Genomic DNA, 19692 nt, shown 5'->3' with positions numbered 1-19692 from the left:
AAACCTCTTGTAACATTATTCTTAACACACAATTGACGCTAAACCTTCAAGTTACCTTATACCCTGATGCATAGACCGGCGGGGCTTTATGATTATTACACTCTACGGTTTATGGTTTATAAATTTCATTAGCGTATGTTGTCGGACGATCGCGTTTATTGTGGCTACACACTGTACGAAAGAGTGAAAAGTATTAACAATATACTCGTATATATGTTATAATATTTGTTAATTTATTGATAGATCTTTTATATTATTTGATCATTTACACAATACATCGGCTTATTTAACTTAATAATATCCGTTAAGAGTTTGAAAAGAAAAGAATGCGACTAAGTATTTGTACCGAGGCAACTAATCAAATAGGCATTTAATTCGTGAAAAACGTTTATTAATTAAAACAATGCATATATTAAGCTTATGGAGAGTGTTCCCACTCTACTCACAATTATTGCCACCATAACCATGTGTCACCATGGGCGCCTTACCCAGGTCCAACGTTTATGTACTAGTTTGATACATAGTGAAATAATATACCAGCTATGCTTTGCCCTCTCGCATTAATTTGGTCGTAGCACGATATTATTTATTGTAAAGCTATTCTCGGTAAATAGACTTATTGAGTACATATAATATTATTTTATATATTGATGTCTTATATAATTGTTGTATATAACTTTGCTCTATTGCTAATAGTTTCCGTAGCGTACGCTATTTATGAATTTTTATTGGTCTTTTTCAGATCTTGGGTTACTATCATAATTTCATACAAAATCCTAGCCTTTTTGAAAATATTCTTAAGCCTGTGTTAGGGATAACATAGGGTTCAAACAAATCATCAAATCTTTCCTCTTTATAATATATATTAGTGTAGACTTACTAGTTAAAATCTCCAATAGCTAACATACGTATAAGAAACCATGCTTGTAGTTTCTTTTTATACGTTCTAAAGGGTATCTGCGTGTGTCTGAGCCTCCTATTTCACGCAGTGCATTTACATAGTTACTCGGTACAATTAATTAGTTCGCTAGTTTTGTTCTCCCCTAAACGTTGAAGAAATAGTTTATGATAGCGTGACCCGGCAGGAATGTTTGAGAATTTTACTGAAAAATACAAACAATATAATATTTGGCTATCTTGTCTATAGCCATACATATCCTGCATTTAGTCAGATTTTTATTTATTTTGCATTATTTGAATAACCTAGAGAGGCTTAATTATAATAATAGTTATTTTGAAACTTAAATATTCTTATTTCAAAATGAAAAAATGTTTCTTCTTGTAAAATGCCCCACGTAGCTTTTATGACTAAATTATTATTGTGAAAGGTTCAAGAGCAACTATTATTCACTTAAAAAGGATTCATATTGAATTTTACATTGTATTATGACAAAACGAAAAGCTCTTGAAAAACTTACAGGAATTCTGTAAAATCGCAGACAAGGCCGCAGGGCAACTCTACATAATGCAGTGCAGCTTTTGCGGATATCATGCTGCAATTCTTTATAGTTCGGTCATTTTTTTAAATATAAATTTATTTATAAACTGAAAAACAAATACGATAATGATTTTTAAAATACTATTTTTTAATTAAATTTTTAAAAATTTTAATTTTACATTTATTGCAAAACTTTAAATTAAAAGAACTCACTAAATCATTTTGTATATAAGTAAACGGATTTCATTTCTTTTCCAAAGCAGAAAGGATTTTCAATAATATATATAAATACAACCTTCAAAAGGGCGTTATGCCACGTGGTTAAATAATGTGCATACAAAGATTTAATCAGTTTTTAGTATGTAATAAAACATAAGTATTATTTTTGTAGGGGTATAAAAGTACTTATAATAAAAAAGTAATTGCTATTTTATTGCGCACGAGAGTATTTTATTATATTTTGTAGGAATGTGTACAATAATTTTAAGTATTTAAACATATTTTAATTAATTTTGATACATTTTCTAACAACTATTTTAACTATATTTGTATTAATTATTTAATTTAATTTTGTAATTATATGTACAGTTGCGTATTTTAACATCGTAGTATTTTACGTAATTTTTTTTTAATGAAACATAATATACGACGAACCTCAGAATTAAGCACAAACACTACACCCACGCCTATATACACGACACGAAGTACGAGACAGGGCGAGACGTGTGCGACCCTCCACGTTTCATGCGCTACTGAATTGAACTTCAGGATTCAGAGGTGCATCTCATGGCTTCCTAGTCATTCCTGTGCGCCTAGTAGGCCGGAATTGCATTGTACTGATTTCCAGAAACTTCAAGGGTACTGAAATGATTTTGTTTTCCGAGGGATCTTGAATGAAAAGCTTGGGTAAAAAATCGTAGTAAGCTGAAGTTGGTCGGTTCTTTGAATAATTTATTGTTTCACGTTTAACAACAAGACTTTATATACAGATTTCGAATTGGTTAGTTTTCAAATTGTCTTTTGGACTGTCTCCATTTAATGACTATGCACGGGTGTAAAATCAAGATTCTATCTATATTTTTTAATACTTTATTATGTGTGCTATACCTACAACGACTGGTAAGTATCTAGACATTTTTACAGGGGCAATAACCTCCAAATAACCACAGAAATAAATTTATATAAAAACTATATAATTAATTTTTCAAGTAGAACTATTATAATTTTTCTCTCATGTACAATCCAAAAACCAACATAATTAAAAATAAGGTCGACTTTGCAATGATTGTCGGTTGTTGGTGCGAAATGGATATGAGTGTTGCAAGATGCGTCCACCCCTGTAATAGGGAATTTTACTCGTGGGAATCTTCGATTAGGGCTTTAAATATGATTTTAGGAATTTTGCTTTCATAACAAAGTTTGCCCTTTCGAAAACATTGGTTAGAGATAAGGATTTTTTAGATAAAGTTTAGGAGTGGTGATGTAAATGAATATTACCATTGCAGCATTGTGGCGCTGAAGCTTTTGTTTAACGAATAAGTATCGCAATACATCAAGGAAATTCTGGCAGAATTAAATTTTTTAAATTTATTACAGTTTTCTATATATAATTTTTTATTATTATTATTTATAGTATACTATGCAGTGTAATCTAGATTTAAACAGTAATGTTCTGTCTTTTTGGTTACATACATTTATAATATAAAGATTACTTGTATGTGGTATAGCTGCAGAAATCTCAAGTTTATTAAACGAAATATACTTTTATGCGTATCTCTGCTAAATAAATGATATAATTTTTAACTCCAATCACATTTCAGACGCAGTAAAAACAAGGAATATGTTTTATAAAATTTGAGATAGACCCCCAACACCGAGGTCCATTTAATTGACTACTCCATTTTCGGGATTGTCGGATTAGTACAGGAAAAAATGGGAGTTCATCCCTAAACGAGGGGCAGTTTTAAAACACGTCTGAAATATTACACAACAAGAATGTAGGCTTATAACTTTCAATTTAGGGGGAAATTGAGTTTATAGATAATGATTTATGCCAGTTACGTTAAAAGTTGAGACAAATCTTATTACCTATGCCAAAGGAAATTGTCAATTATTGGGAGTTCATAGATGAGGTTTGTGACACTAACATAGAAAATGACATAAGATAATTCCATGCTAGTTTGATATGGCTGATAGTATGGGTTTTGTTTATTCATAATATATAGGTACATCAAGGTAAATATAGGATTTATTTATTTAACATATATTGCGACATCTTATGAAATATACATTAAAATACAAACTAGATTTTATATAAAAAAATGGTAATGTTGTAGAAGTTTGTGTCTGCTTATATAATGTGGTGTTGAATTGTTTGAAATATAATTTTATTTATACAACACATGCGTTACACCTCCCAACACGGATTTATTCTAAAAACACTTCTAAAAATGACAATAAAACGTTTTTATGTATATTTTAAGCAAATTTGGTTGAATTGTTCAATGTCTGAAAGCTCTATCAATCAATTTGCACCGTCCCTATACCCAATGTTTGGAAATAAAGACAGATGACTTTAACTTGGCTTTTCCTTTGTTTAATAAATGATTCATTTATAATATTTAGTAAATTTTGAATGAAAAAATATAATGCTAGTTTGTTTTTTTAATATAATAATAAATTGGATAGGAATGTTCTAGAGTCTAGGGAGCGAGTTTTAAATACTAAGTCTTCTAGAACTTTCATCAACCTTAAATCTACATAGTTTCAAGAGCAGTCAAACCAATTGTCTATATCAAGTTTGATACTTTTTTGAGGGACATATTTTTGAAGTTTAGGCACGTTATGAAAAATGATGAGAGTGAAATTTTACGATGCGCGCGCACCGTGACACAAAATTAACAGAATTAAGTTGCCCACGGAAGATGCTACGGCATTGGACATACATAATTTAAAAACAACATTCGAATAATAATGGAATTTATGTTACACTTAATGTAAGAGAATAATAATTAATAATTATTTATTTAATTTTTAAAATGTAAAGTGAACTTTATTGACTATAATGACTCCTTTTCCAGTCTTTGATTATTTAATTGTAATTAATTATTTGCGTGCAATCAAAAACTATTTTTAATAATGCCAAAGAAGTATAACTTCTTACGCGCGTACATAAGTACACGCACCCTTTTTTTAACTTACGCATTATCGCCGAAATGTTTCATTCATACCTGAAACAATTAAATGCAATTAAACTAAGTATATAAATATATGCATGGGGTAAAATATGAAATACTGAAAACCAAATAATCAAGTAAGAAGCCGAAGTAGACACGACGTCCATTCGTCCATCGTAATTTTAATGCTAGAATAGATTAGAAGTGAGTTCTATAGGATATCCGCTAGTTTTGCAGTGGCAATAGATTATTATCGACTACCATACGATCAGATGACTTATTAAAATCTGTACTATGATTTTCAAATATCAGTTACCTCTTTTGCGTTAACGTTGGAAAATCGATATTTTGACGGTACCTTCCCAATATTATATCTACAATTGTATCGTTTTTGTGCGTAGTAATATTAGTTCTCTTTTAAAGAACAGTGACATTCACAACAGGAATACAAGAAATAAGGGAAAACTTTTCCAGCCATCTTACAGGTTGCAGAAAATAAATACTTCATTTATGGGCCTACGTATAGGCTGCTATAACATGATTCCTAGTGAAATATTGGAACTGCCTTTAAACAGATTCAAAACACATATCAAAAAACATTAATGCGTTAAGGTTACTAAATAGAAGCGTTTTTGACATTCATAAGCATGCCCTAAGACGCATCTAATTTGAATAATCGTAATTTGATTAGATTTATTTGATTTGTTCATCCAGTTACTAAATGATTAATTTACTCATATACATTTAAATTTCGAACATTTTTAAAATTCGAATCCAAAATATGCAGCATTTGACAGTTTGAAAGAAAGCGTTGAATGTAGGAACCTTAAATGTGCTTACAAGGCAATTTCACATTATCTCTGCTTCACTTGTTACCCTCTACGACTTTTGACATAAGCCACCTTTTAATTTTATACATTGTCTGCATTGAAATCTTATTAGGACGATCATAGTTGTGTAAAATCTTGTAGCATCCGTCTTTTCCTTAACATACATGTAGTCTATGAAATAGACCTCATTTCACAGACTATACTATGAAATAATTATCTTTACACACAATCCCAATTCAACAATATTGTGTTTTATAACCTTAAATTCACGTACTTCGAAATTCACCAACCGACATGAGTTTGAAAGACATTTATCAAACCGATACTGCATATAACTTTTTCATAGCTTTTATCTTTTTCTATTGATGAATAAACGGTAAGCGGAAGTTTCAAAAATAGTATATTGCCCTGGTGAATTTCCAGACTATATTTTGCGTTCCCTAAAATCCTCATGAACTCTGAACTCCAGCCAGTAACAATCGTCATTTTGTAGTATCGAAGCTTTTCATGTTGTACCATTTTGGTAATCGAGTAGTTAACTTATTGAAATAATTGACGATTATTTGACGACTCATTGGTCTAGTGGTTAGTACCCCTGACTGCGAATCCATGGGTCCCGGGTTCGATCCCCGGCTGTGACGAACATCGATGTGATGAGCATTTGGTGTGCTTAGATCTTGGGTGCTTAAATATGTATTTATATGTTTATCTATCTATAATATATATGTATGTATATCCGTTGCCTAGTACCCATAACACAAGCTTCACCAGCTTAGCATGGGACTAGGTCAATTGGTGTGAATTGTCTTTAAAAAAAAACCTAAAAAAGACCATATTTATGGACATTTCCTGACATTCAATTAAATCATTAAAGTTCCTTGTTTTACTACGAAATTGCAAAGGCTTCTTAGAGCAGATTCCTTTAGCCCTCTATTTTTGAATCGCGCTCCATACATTACTGTAATTACCTTAGTTACTTTAATGGCGAAGATATATATATATATTTTGTATGAATGACTTTTGCTTGAAATACGTATACCTATATTATACTCGACGTCGAAAAGTCTTTGGTGGTACAGTCGTATTTATTCCAAAAAACAGGGAAACTTTCAAACTTACGAAACAAGATTTACGAGCCGCAGTAATTAATTAACCGTCTATAAAATTAGTGGAAAGTTAAATATTCGTTAGAACTTTCTTTTTATCTTTCGCGGTTAACTACCGCTAACTTTGCTACAGTAATGAAATTGTGAATGAAAATTTAAATTTTCGCTTAAAGCTGCTTTTACGAATACACGGTTAACCTGTATAGAACTATATGGTTCGCAAAGTTTAAAAATGAATGTGCTCAGGTAAAATTTTTGATGTATAGGTTAATTTTTATAACTTCTATGTAGCACTTTAAAATGACCTTTACCGTACACCACTCCTGCTGACCTTGTTTAAGATATAGTCAAGTTTAGTAAGTATATTCTGGAAAAAGAACCTTCCTACTTCATATTTACTACATACTTTTTGATATGGTCATTTTTTTACGCGTGTGTCTACTACAGGTGTAATCATTTCCAAAATTAACTTCCAGATTGGTACCTACATTACTATTACTAGTGTACAAGACCACTGGACCGATTTGAAAAATGATTTTACCATTAGAATCTTATTTTATCCCTCATGAATAAATGCTATATAACATCCTAAAAGAGACCCGTATGAAAAATATATCTTTTTAAATTTTTACAGTTACAGAAATCTCAGGTCTGGGCCTCTATGGTATAGTGTGGTGTGGTGTTGTGTGGTGTGGTGTGGAGTGGAGTGGTTTGGTGTGGTGTGGTGTGGTGTGGTCTGGTGTGGTGTGGTGTGGTGTGGTATGGTGTGGTGTGGTGTAGTGTGGTGTGGTATGGTATGATTTTAACTATATACTAATATTTTTATTTTATATAGTTTATTTTCTAATAATTTCATTACACGATGTACATAACTAATACCCTCAATTTTCTCGCTATGTGAATATACTATATTGATTTCGTTGTCCGCGTCTGTACCGATTTTACCCGTATATAAAGCAGATTTTTTTAAACGACATATAATATTCAAATTCTGTTACATATAACCGAATACTGCTTATTTTATATATTTATCACTGAATTACATATTGTTATTATATGGAGATTGCGACAGTATAATTGTTTAAAAAGTTCAATGCCACATGCTTTATCTTTACTTACCTTATATTACTTAAAACCCAAACATTGAAATAGGTAGCGTGATAATTATGTTCATATAAAAACTTTTCCCATTCCCGAACTGCACATTAAAATTTAAAATTCCCTATCGATTAAAAACTTTACAATTAAAGCGACTGGGCAAAAACTTTCTGCAATCATGAATCATTGTGGCAAATTTATGTGCCGGCTGTTTTTGCCGGAGGTTTCCCGATAATCCGGCTGTTTTACAAATGCCGGGCACCATCGGGGGATGACGCGATAAATGTTACCATAAATACTGGCAAATTACCATGACAAGCTTTTTGTCACACTATTCCGGCTAGTTCTAAATTCGAATTCAATTGTTAATCGTCTTTGCCACAGATTGTCACGTAGACTCACATTTCAAGTTATCAGCCAGATAACCTATGCTTTATTACAATAGAATCAAGAAAAAAGGGTTCATTAACCTGTGGATACATACCATGAGTGCATCAAAAAATCTATTCGAATACTTACATTCGCTTATTAAATTCATCTTAAATATTTTTATAGATTCGGGATTTATGAAGGTACCTATATTCTAGTTCAAAGTAAACATTGTTTACCGTTTTAATACATTATAGTGAAAATGTCTTATTTTAATTATTACAAGCCATCTTTTAACGATTAGTTATCGTTTAAGTTAGAGTTTTGATATCAAAATTATTTCAATAAATCCAAGTGTTAATAAAACAAAAGAAATTGTGAATTTATTCTGTATACCTTCATAATTACCATGAATACTGCATACCATTACAATTGCTAGCAATCCTATAAGAATTCTCATCATCAGTATAATTATATTATAATTTAATCTCAAAGCAATAACTGAAGTAAAAATCACTTAGTATAATAAAGATAAATGCGCAATATATCAACTATAATACTATGTTCACCTCGTATTAAGTACAATAATCGGTATAAAGGAACAAAAAGCAATTCTGTTAATCGAAGTACCGGCCGTTTGTTATGTCCTGTGACCGGCAAATGGACAAATCAGATTATTTCACTCGCTATGAGTCTGTAGATAACATTTGTTCTGTGCTTAAGATAACGGAGGCAGCGAGAGCGGGAGCTGGAGCTGTTTGGTCTATGTTTTATGGTCTATTTTTAGCTTAAACAAAATTAATTTGATTGATTAAAACCCATCATCGAGAACACGATATCACGATTTACAGTATTAGACAAAGTTAAAGTAAGCGAATTTTGAGATAGCTATGAACCTCTAATTCACGTTTGACCTAGTATTTAAATTTGTATAAAAACAATGCACGCATAGACTAAGTGTTGTCTTTGCTGAAAGATTTGTACTTAAAAAAATATTGGTTGTTTGTAAAGTAGGTTTACGATCGAGATGTTTACGTGATAACGTCTTATTGGTGATATAAGTTTTTGGGAAGTAAGGAATTAATGAAGATAACAATTTTTTCAAATTTTAAATTACATCTATCGTTTTATTCACACTTTTGATGATAAATTTCGGGTGTAAAATGACAAGTTTACTTATTCGACTATGATATACATTTTTCTTCATACATTCACGGAATGACTGGCAGCGCTCGAGATGAGACGGGAGATCGGTCCGTCTCTCTCTCGTTAAACCTGCGATCGCGCTCGTGAGGTTTTGGTGTGACACAAGTTTCTGAACATGTCACCCGACTAAAACGATTTTAAAGACGTTATCACGTCAAAATGATTGTATGTTACAAATTACTGTGTAATTTTCCATTATAGCAACTACCTTTTCGCTCATCGCTTAACACAATAAAATCGCAAGGCTATAAATTAAGAGATCCCCACTAAATCCCCATCAGTTAGCGCGCCCCGCGGCGTCGCTCGTTGCCCTAAGCGAAGACATCGGTACACTTGAGTGGAAATTATCTCAGCTAGATTATCCGAATGCCTTTTTCTTCGACCCCAATGAGTAAGTATTTCGGGGAATAAGTAAAAGTATCTATCGAATTATTAGCCACTTTACGAAGTTCCCTTTTACTTTCAGAGATGACTGTTTAATGCTTTAATAATTGTTTACTAGTGATTCATTGATATATACGAACCGGATGATTAAATTGCTTGTATGATATTTATAAAATTGGTCTCAGGTTACAATTTTTTTCTTAACTGGCAAGTAATAGAGACAGCCACCATTGAACATGTCATTGATTTTCGCAAGCAACTGTTCGTAGCATATATAGAAAGAAAAATACGTACGTCCATTGTCATAGTCATGGTTCAAACGCAGGGTTAAATTATAACTTCTTAATCTAATATATAAAATTCTTGTCACAATGTTCGTTCCCATAATCCTCCGAAACGGCTCAACCGATTCTTATGAATTTTTTTATGTATATTCAGTAAGTCTGAGAATCGGCTACTATATATCTTTCAAACCCCTAAGTGATATCCACCCCAAATAAAAATTTTAACCTTAAATTTTCATCCCTCTTACGATCAACCCCTATTTTTTAGTATAGTTATTTTTGTTGATCTTAAAAAATAATATACATGGCAAAACAACGTTTGCCGGGTCAGCTAGTAAGCTATAAGTATATAATATGAATAGAATAATCTAAGAAGACATTCTTAAATTTATTTAGAGAGATTTTGGTCTTATATTAGATTTTGAATTAACAAGACTGGAAGTATATATACTTTTATTACTTGCAAAGATACGATTTATTCACCAAATTAAGATATAACATGCAAATAAGCTGGGAAAAATATGAATGCGCAAGTAGTTTTCAAGCCATAAAACTGTCGTGCGATTGCTGATAAGGAATCACAAACAAAATTTGTTAATAAAATGATGTATACGGTCTAGTGTGAAAGCTATTTGAGTATTACAATAGGACGAGTTCATTGTCTGAAGGATCTTTTGGCCTGACAGTTTGCCAATTCTTGGGTGGTATAAGTTATACGCGTAAGCGATTTCATACACAGTGAGAATACCCTTTGTAGGTAATCTTTGTTTAGGTTTGATAATTTTTATTTATAGCCTCGATCTGACTTTAGGAGAGCCGTACATTTTCAGAAAAAAAAATAATTTTAAATATTTTTTTTTTATTATTTAAACTTAAATTTTATTTAAATTATTATTTATAATATTTCGTACAAGGATTTTTACAACAGTGACAGCATCAAATTATAAACAAAACTACATTTACTAAGGCCGAAGACATTTCAATAAAAAACTAATATAAGTCATATAAAATAGGTTACAACTCTTTCACATTAACAATTTTTGTACACATCACGACCTCAGTAAATTCTTATTCACCGTAGCATTAAGTGTTAGTTACTTATATAGAAAAATCTTACATCTTTCAATTTCTGAGTAAATTATATTAAAGTATTCCACAAGATATTCGTACATATCACTTCCTTGGTGGTCCTGGTGGTGGTTAATGGTAATAATAATGGTATAATAATAAACCTTCATATTCATGTATAGTTCAGGTATTTTCCTTTTATACAAAACTTTAAGTATATGTTAAAAAAACGTTATGTTAAATACTGGTAAATACCAGCTTAATAAAATTATTGTTGGCTCTGCATCTTACAGCTTAGGACACCTTATGAGGCTATCAAGGTCTAAATTGCAAATTTAATACAGCTATTTGCATCCAAAAGGAGCTATGTAAAGTCGTTTTTCCAAGCGGTGATTTGTACTGTTTATCTAATGTTGTATCTAAATAAGAATTAAACAACGTGACTCGTTTATCTTATCAAATAAACAAAAGAATGAAATCGGTTAATTTTATTCTAAAATTTAAATTCACTGACGCATCTTCATAAATTTTACTAAGTTTTCCACGAAAATTAATCATAAATAACATAAAATATTCAATACCTTTTTAAGGATTATAAAACGTTTATAATACCGATAATTTCTGATTGAACAGTCGATAAAATACATATTCTTAAACCGTTATGAATACAATAGAATACCCTTGTCAAATACAGAAAATTTTCAGACGGAAGAATATGTCTTCAAACCCAATTAGCAAGTTACGGAACATCAGCTTTTCAAAGTATCACATTACAGAATATCTTTAAAAAGGGTTTATTATAACTATATTTACCTCCCCATTAAACCTCTCCGCTACATTAATTTCGAGGGGAACTCTATATTAATATAAAATTTCACAGTCCACTGCGACCGGACATATCAATTTCATATTTAAACAATGTTAAAAAAGTTTCGTAACTTGATATCATTAAAACGTCACATTTATTTAACTTTAGTTATATGGTTTGGTAACATCCACAATATTAAATGAATACTTATATTGTAACAGTATTTATATTTAGTTTATATCCTATTCAAAAGTTGTCGATGATAAGATTTGAACATCCAATTTTATTTTTGGAATGTATATTTAGTAAATTCCAAAATTTATAAAATAAGAAACTCAAAAATAAGAAGCGTTACTAAAGTTACTGATGCCCTAAACTACGCTCTAAAGATTAAATGGAGATGGGCAGGTCATGTTGCAAGACTCTCTGACGATCGATGGACCATAAGGGTGACGAGGTGGGGTGGCCCTATTGGGAAACGAAACAGAGGAAGACCGCTCACGAGATGGGCGGACGACATTGCTCAAACGGCTGGCTCGAGCTGTATGCAGCTCACCCAAAATCGGGATACTTGGAGATCCCTGGAGGAGGCCTACACCTGTGGAAGGGTTCTTGCAAAATAATTAGGAAATAGATATAAAAAATAGGGAAAAAAATATTGGGTAATTTACTTTCTTAAAAATATATGTGTAAAAATAGTATTAAGTTTACTTTGTTCTTTTGCAAGAAATAAAAAGGCTTTTTTATTTTTTTATTATTTTGGTAAATGGCGTAACAACTAGACGATCTGATTAAAATTTAAATATTCTGTTTATAATATATAATCCTTATTGCAATTACATAAAGTTTTTTATCGCATTGAAGTGCTTCGTTGAATTTTATTGTAACGTATGGACTTTTAATTGACTACCGAAAGGATTCCAGAATCTATGTTCGAGCTTGGAGATTTTCGAATAAGCTAGTAATTGGAAAATGGGCAGAGTGAAAAGTATTCACGTACTATAAGTGAATTGATCAAAAATGCTTGAAATTTTCAAGCTTTTGAAATGTCATTGATAATTTTTTAGCGCGATATTTAATATAGGATTTTAAAAATGGTTTTATGTTATATTATACATCACCACAGAATATGGATGCAATCACAGACTAGAAAGACTATGATACTTTGGCAGATGATGTATTATTATGTATTCCATATCTGGCTATATTTTCAGTGTAACTGTTTGTTATTATATATAATTTATGTAAGCTGTAGGATTATGAAATAAATAAATAAATAGATGTATTTGTCACATTGTTGCCTTTTTAAATAAACTATAAGACTTAGAACGCGACATTGGCGGAATTGTGATTTACACAGAAGTCACCATTAAAAAAATAAAGTGAAGCAAAAAATATAATCTATAAAATTAAACCAAACTGCGTATTTTGAAAGTTTATGGAATATTATAACATTAAGTACATTACATATATAATACGTATGCGATATAAAGCGATGTTTTATTTTACACTGTAAAATCAGTACCGATTTCCAATAAATCAATAATTGATAACAAACTCTCGATCCCAACAATTATGATATCATCTTATAACGAAATCCAATGTGAAAATTACCAAAAAATTAGGCTATTCTCTCATTTGTAGAAAACTTGGCTAATTAAAATTATGTAAAAGAAAAGGAAACTTTGTTATATTTGTACCCTAAAAAGGTTGCTGCATATTTGCTGAAAAGTTATTTAAATGTCGACTCATGTACATAATATGATGTTTAAAGAACAAAAATGTTCTAAAATTAGGGCTAAAGTTCATTTTTATGACATTTGAGGGACGCTTTGGTCACGGTAGTCGCCCCACACCATATAAAGACTATATTTAGTTTAACGACTATTTATATTTACTTATGATACTCTATCGATACTTTTAAGTGCTATTACTTGTTCATAAATAACGTTCAAGGATAATGTTAATAGCACGTAAAATGATCGTCAAACGGGGATACTTTTAGCGTCGAGATAATTTTGATAACTTAAAATAAATAAACATTTAGCACTTTAGAGGTATACCTTAAACCCATAAAAACACAATAACGTATTTAAACTGTCAGATTTCGCGGCTGCAAATAATATGTTTTTGCTTCAAGGTAGGCACAGAAGTCTACTTACCTATATGCCCTAAGCATCAATAAAATGTTCAAGATGAGAGAGATTTATAAATAAGTGAGTGAGTGTATCTTGCTCCACTAATAGCTCTTTAATAAGAAATATAATAAAGCCGGTTTTAGGTAATGAATTTTGCAACGTCAGTTCTTATAAAACTACTAATTTAAGACCAAACGTACCGTATCGATACGGTAAACTCTTCCCTCATCAAAGAACGTATTTAAATAAAGGTTTCGAATCGACAAGATATATCCAGATAGTAGTGTATTTTAAATTTAAAAAATGTCAGTAATTAAAAAGGATTGACATATATATCGGATGTCAAATATTTATACGTGCGTTTAGAGAATATATTATAAATTATTATAAATATATAATAAATTTTGTGTAAACTGAGGAAAATATATCATTATTTGAATAAAGTAGTGATCTTAATATTTATTTTATATTCATAGCATTTCTTTCATAAAATCATAACTAATTTATGATTTTAGGGTAATTTGTAATACGATATTTATCGACTATTACGGTACGGTACGAAGCTCGCCGGTGTTAGTTCAAAACAAATCCCCTTAGAAGACGCTTTGTAAATACTAGACTCGGTATATAAATATATGTTGTCAAGAAAACTTTACGCTCTCATAAAAACGGAAACAAATTTAAGATCATCCTTTAAAGACGATAATAACAAACATCAATAGATTTGTGTTTACAACGTTAGACTTTTTGCCAAATTCATTTTCTTTCAACTGATTCAAGTAATCTGTGACCCAAATACCAAAAACTAACAACAACATAGGATAATTATGTTTACTGCAACGTAAAAGCACCCATCAAATAGTGTATAGCTTTGCGAGTTTCGAAACAGATCATCGCGAGATGAAATCGGAATTCATAATTATTTATCGCTTATTCTGTGAGTCATCGGCTTAGTAATGGTAGTAATAAATTGAAATAGAAAACGCAATGTACTGGAACTAAATTCCTTTATTTATTTTCTGCATTATGTTACAGTTATAAAAGGCTTTAGGGCATAGACCCTTCTACGTATGTTGTAGTTTAACCTGCTGAGAAAAGCCCAAAAGGTTTATGTACAATTCAACGTGTAAATTTATTATTTATACTAACTGCTGCTGCCTTGCCTCCGCGAACTTCAATGCGCCCTAATATGATTTTTTTACTTCTAGTAGCTAAAATTCAACAAATGAAATGTTTTTTCTATGCAACTCTATAGATGCTTTACCGGTATAAAACTAAAGTATTGAATAAAACCATTTTTTTCTCCATACAAACCTTCCTCAAGAATTGAGGAAATAAATATAAAAAAATACTCGAATTGGTCCAGCCGGCTTCGAGTTTTGTGCTTAGCGACATATTGCGATTCAGTTAATTTAAATAGATTATTATTTTTTATAGATGCGCTTTGGAGAAAAACATGAAAGGCATACGTACAAGTGCACGTCATGCCTAACGTAATATACTTCAAAAACCTAGTTGTTATAAAAAAACCTGGATATTTTGTTCTATTACTACTCATATATTACTTTACTCAATATTTACCCTCGTTATTACATTGATTAAACGTCAAGATATTACGGCGCTAACATAAAATCATAAATATCACACCTCACCGTTAAACGGTCTGAAATGGTGTTAAAATGTAAACACGGAGCTATCAAAGAATTTTATGTGCTTTTAAAGCATCTTAGCGGTCTGATAAAGAAATTTAAGACTTTGACGAAATAATCTTATATTTTGTGTAATTTTTAAATAACGTTATATTTCTTTCTAAAGAAGAATAATATTTTTATTTAATTTAAGTCATCGAATGACAAGGGATACCTAAATATTGTATTTAATGGCTCAATTAGACTTATGTCCTAATTCAGTGCATTTATTCAGGTGTTCTCAGTTTGATTTCAAGTAAAAGAACAGAGAAGTTTGGAAGGCATGGATCGTTTATATTTCTTTGAGAAACCTTTCATCCAACCATTAACGAATCCAACCATTTTCGGAGAAAATAAAATGAAGAAAACTATTTTGGAATTACATATAAATATGTTTTTACGCTGAGTTGCATAAAGCACATAACAATATATATAATTCAATATCTAGAAGTGGAACGGCCGTACTTCCTGCTACCAAGTACTACTTTTCAGGCGTCAATTAGCAGTAAAACCGATACTAAATCAGGTATAAGTTCAGGTTTATAGAAGGCCATTTGAGCTTGAAGAAATATGTTACTAACGAAATTATTTTACAACACTACCTTTATCTATCTTCTATATATATAAAAAGAAAATGGTGTTCGTTTGAGGCTCTTTCACGCTTAAACCACTGATCGTATCGACATGAAACTACCACCATTCGATGCGAAATTTTTCCTAGATGGTTTATGGCTATTTATTTTTTTAATTCCAAGCGTTCCTTCATTTTTTTATTTCTGTTTTACTTTTATGAAAAATTTTCCCGCTAATAAAAACAAAAGAGGCTTCCTAGAACCGCAAAACGTCAACATCTGTTAAAAACTCGATTTTCGAAATATTTAAATTTTCTTAGCGGGAAGTTAAAAAGAAGAATAATAAAAATATGAAATAAAATAAAATAATGAAACATAAAATTTATTTTAATTCGTCCAGCAAAGCGGGCGCGAAACGGCTAGTATATTATATAAATCTTCTATGTGTGTATTTGTTATTAATCTCCTAAACAGGTGGACGATTTTGATGAAATTTTCTGTGTTCAAGAAGATTCGAGAATGATTTAGTTCAGTCTCGTGTGGTTTAGTCGGTCTTGTGTATAATATATATAAATATATTTTTTATGTAATAGGAGGCAAAGGGAAATGACGCTCACCTTATGTTACGTTATACCGCCGCCCATGGACACTTACATTGCCAGAAGGCTCGCAAGTGCGTTGCCGGCCTTTTTAAGAAGATATATGTGATAGAAGATTGGATTTACGTAAGTAGGTATTTATTAAAAAAGATAGTTTACTTAATTTTACATGAACGATGTTGTATGTAAAATAAATGTATTACAATTACAGAACTTTTTCCTTAAATTCGGTCTTAAGGAGTTTTTCTTTTAACAGCTTTTTCGTCCATTGATATGCAAATAAGTTTTATCAGAACAATTATATAAATTCTAAAGCGGTACTTTGGGAAGTTGGTCACTCTAACTGCTAACTGCTTGCAACTTCCCGTATTAATTCACTGGTCACACTTAACAACTTTAATTGTGTTTTAGCGTGGACATAAAACACCTAATTCCTTGTTTATAACTCCCTAATAGTTTTCAAGATTTTACTAACAAAAATGAGTCTTATAACTTCTAATAAATAGATATTATTATGATTCATTTCTTACATATTTCTTTCGGTAAAAGGTGCCATTGTAACAAGTGATTATCAACCATCATGGGTGTCATTGTAACGTAGCTGAAATATTAAATATAATTTACATTGCTTAATTGCAATGAATTTTTTTCTTAAAACAAATTTTATAGGATGGCGTATTTCCTAATAGGGCCGCAGTGATTTAGTCCCGTGTTCTATTCTAGGTGAAGTGATTATATATTTAGCTTTAGTACTTACGATACCAACTCGTTAAGACATAAATACTATTCATAAAAACGTTGATAACATATTAACCTCATACCCCAGGGTAACGTGTCACTTTTTTGACAATTGACCTCAAGGGGTCAATTGTCAAATCGAAATTCAATTCAAAACACATAGAATTGTTTATCAATGAACACGTCAACTCGCGTGACAGCCTGTCAATCGGAAAAATGGCCTTTTAATAGATAATGGCGATATCAACAGGCGATTGAGAAGCCCGCATTCGAAGCAATTTTCGACGGCCGAATTACATTTAGATTCGTAGCGGACATACGGGGAGTTTGTTTTCAACATAAGAACAGATTTTTAATATTACTATTATAATTTAATGTATAGAGCAGTATTCGTTTCATTCAGCGTGCGTCTCTCATACCTCGTAAGTTCGATGCCCGACCATGCACCATCGGATTTTCTGAATATGCGCGCATTTTACACACACAGAAGATCATCTACATGTCTATTAGAAATGATCACGGAACAGATACAGAAATGTGAGGCTCAGACCTAATTGGCATATATATATTGTTATTTATTAATAAATTACAAGTAATTTTCTTTATAACACCCCTTTATTGATTTTTTGTAATGACACTGTTTACACACTCAAGGATCTCTGCAATAGGACATATAATAGACATATTTCTGCATTTGATTGCTTAGGTTCTGTTTACATGTCCATTAAAAAAATCTAGGAAATCAAACTACGATATTCGCAATCCCATTAAACCAAGGATACTTATCTAATTATTTTATATCTCGTTTTTGCAACTTAAACAGAAATTATGAAAACACGCAAGTTCGAATAGTTTAGTTATATAGTATAATCTATAATAATTAATTGTATTATTAATACTTTTTGAAATCTGTGTGTATTATTTTCTCATTACTGAAAGCGATAGGCAATAATTAGGGGGTGATATCGAAGATATGGCTTCAATGGTTCCGTGCGATAATGTCTGGCTTGATAGTACGTTTGTGTGGGTGGCCGATGATTAATATATTCCAATAAATAAACACTTACTACTAATTGTACTGATATGATAAAAAATAGAGAACATTTCTATTCGTAATCGATATTCTTAATGACTGAAAAGAAACTTCAAAAAAATTCATATTATCCCATCATAGTGGTTCCTCTGAGGGTCTATACCAACTACAGCTGCCTTAAGGCAATATCTAAATGCAACACACACTAAAATTGAGAGTATTCAATACATAAGAATATTCTATAGCTTTTTGTACGTTTTCTAACAAAAATTCTAAATGACATTATGACATGAAACTTGCAGATACTACTTACTAATTTAACTATCAGTATCAACTCAGTTTTTTCAAGTTTTTATAAACGTGATGAATTCCACAACTGTCCTCAATAATTCGCGTTCTCACTAAGAGAGTATTAGTAATAATTTTAAAAAGTTCTACTTTGGATGAAAATTAAATAAGTTGAGAAATTAATTTCGCGAATTCCCTGAGGCTTCCCGCTCTAATTAATATAGAGATTCCATTTTGGATTCGATGATTAACTTAACTTCAAAGGAAATTGAACGGGGACCATATAAAATATAATTTACTCAAAGATTTTTCATTACCTTAGTTAAAACATACATAGAATAACACTAGAATTTATTTCCATGGGTAGTAATTATTAGGGTATAGTAGATCCGTATCGGTTTTGACACACGGGATTCGAACTTAGCCGTAAGTCCCGACTCTGAGTAAGGTAAGAGTCCACTGATGTGGCTTTGGGATAAAAATAATCTTGTTCACATATTACATCTATATTTAAATTAAAATCAATCACAAAATACGTTGCTAAGCGCAAAACTAGAAGACGGCTGGACCAATTCGAGAAATAGTTGTTATGGATAAGAAAAATAAAATTTATATTTATTGTAGCTGCAAAAAAGGTAGGCTAGGTAAAAAAAACACTAGCACTCCGGGAGTGCCGGCAGAAGTGAAAACTTCAATATTAACGTTGTGATTAATTATAAGTATAAAAGTACTATCATTTATGAGGTAGAATACAATGTTTATTTATTGCGCTATCGTACACAAATATGACAATTTATAATATTATATCGTTATTTAAAAAAACAAAAAATTATATAAATTATTATTATTATTATTAGTTATTTTTGTTT

At 31.0% G+C, this 19692-nt stretch overlaps 1 protein-coding gene across 4 annotated transcripts in view; it reads right to left on the bottom strand.

Annotated features, from left to right (window-relative positions):
* LOC125052332 (kinesin-like protein CG14535) overlaps window positions 1–19692 on the bottom strand; it is a 255440-nt gene that overhangs the window by 83085 nt on the left and 152663 nt on the right. For 2 of the 4 annotated variants that reach the window (XM_047653108.1, XM_047653109.1), the window contains exon 1: window positions 2093–2177. The exons of 1 other annotated variant lie outside the window; for it this stretch is intronic. The gene's annotated coding sequence lies outside the window, so the exon portion shown is untranslated. Of the gene's footprint in view, window positions 1–2092; window positions 2184–19692 lie in introns of those variants that run through there. One more of the 4 variants, XM_047653110.1, reaches the window with a different exon arrangement.

This window comes from Pieris napi, chromosome 9, assembly GCF_905475465.1.
Source record: "Pieris napi chromosome 9, ilPieNapi1.2, whole genome shotgun sequence".
In the NCBI taxonomy this organism is placed as follows: domain Eukaryota; kingdom Metazoa; phylum Arthropoda; class Insecta; order Lepidoptera; family Pieridae; genus Pieris; species Pieris napi.
Note: the sequence above shows the minus strand (reverse complement) of the source record. Positions and strands in the feature narration are given on the sequence as shown.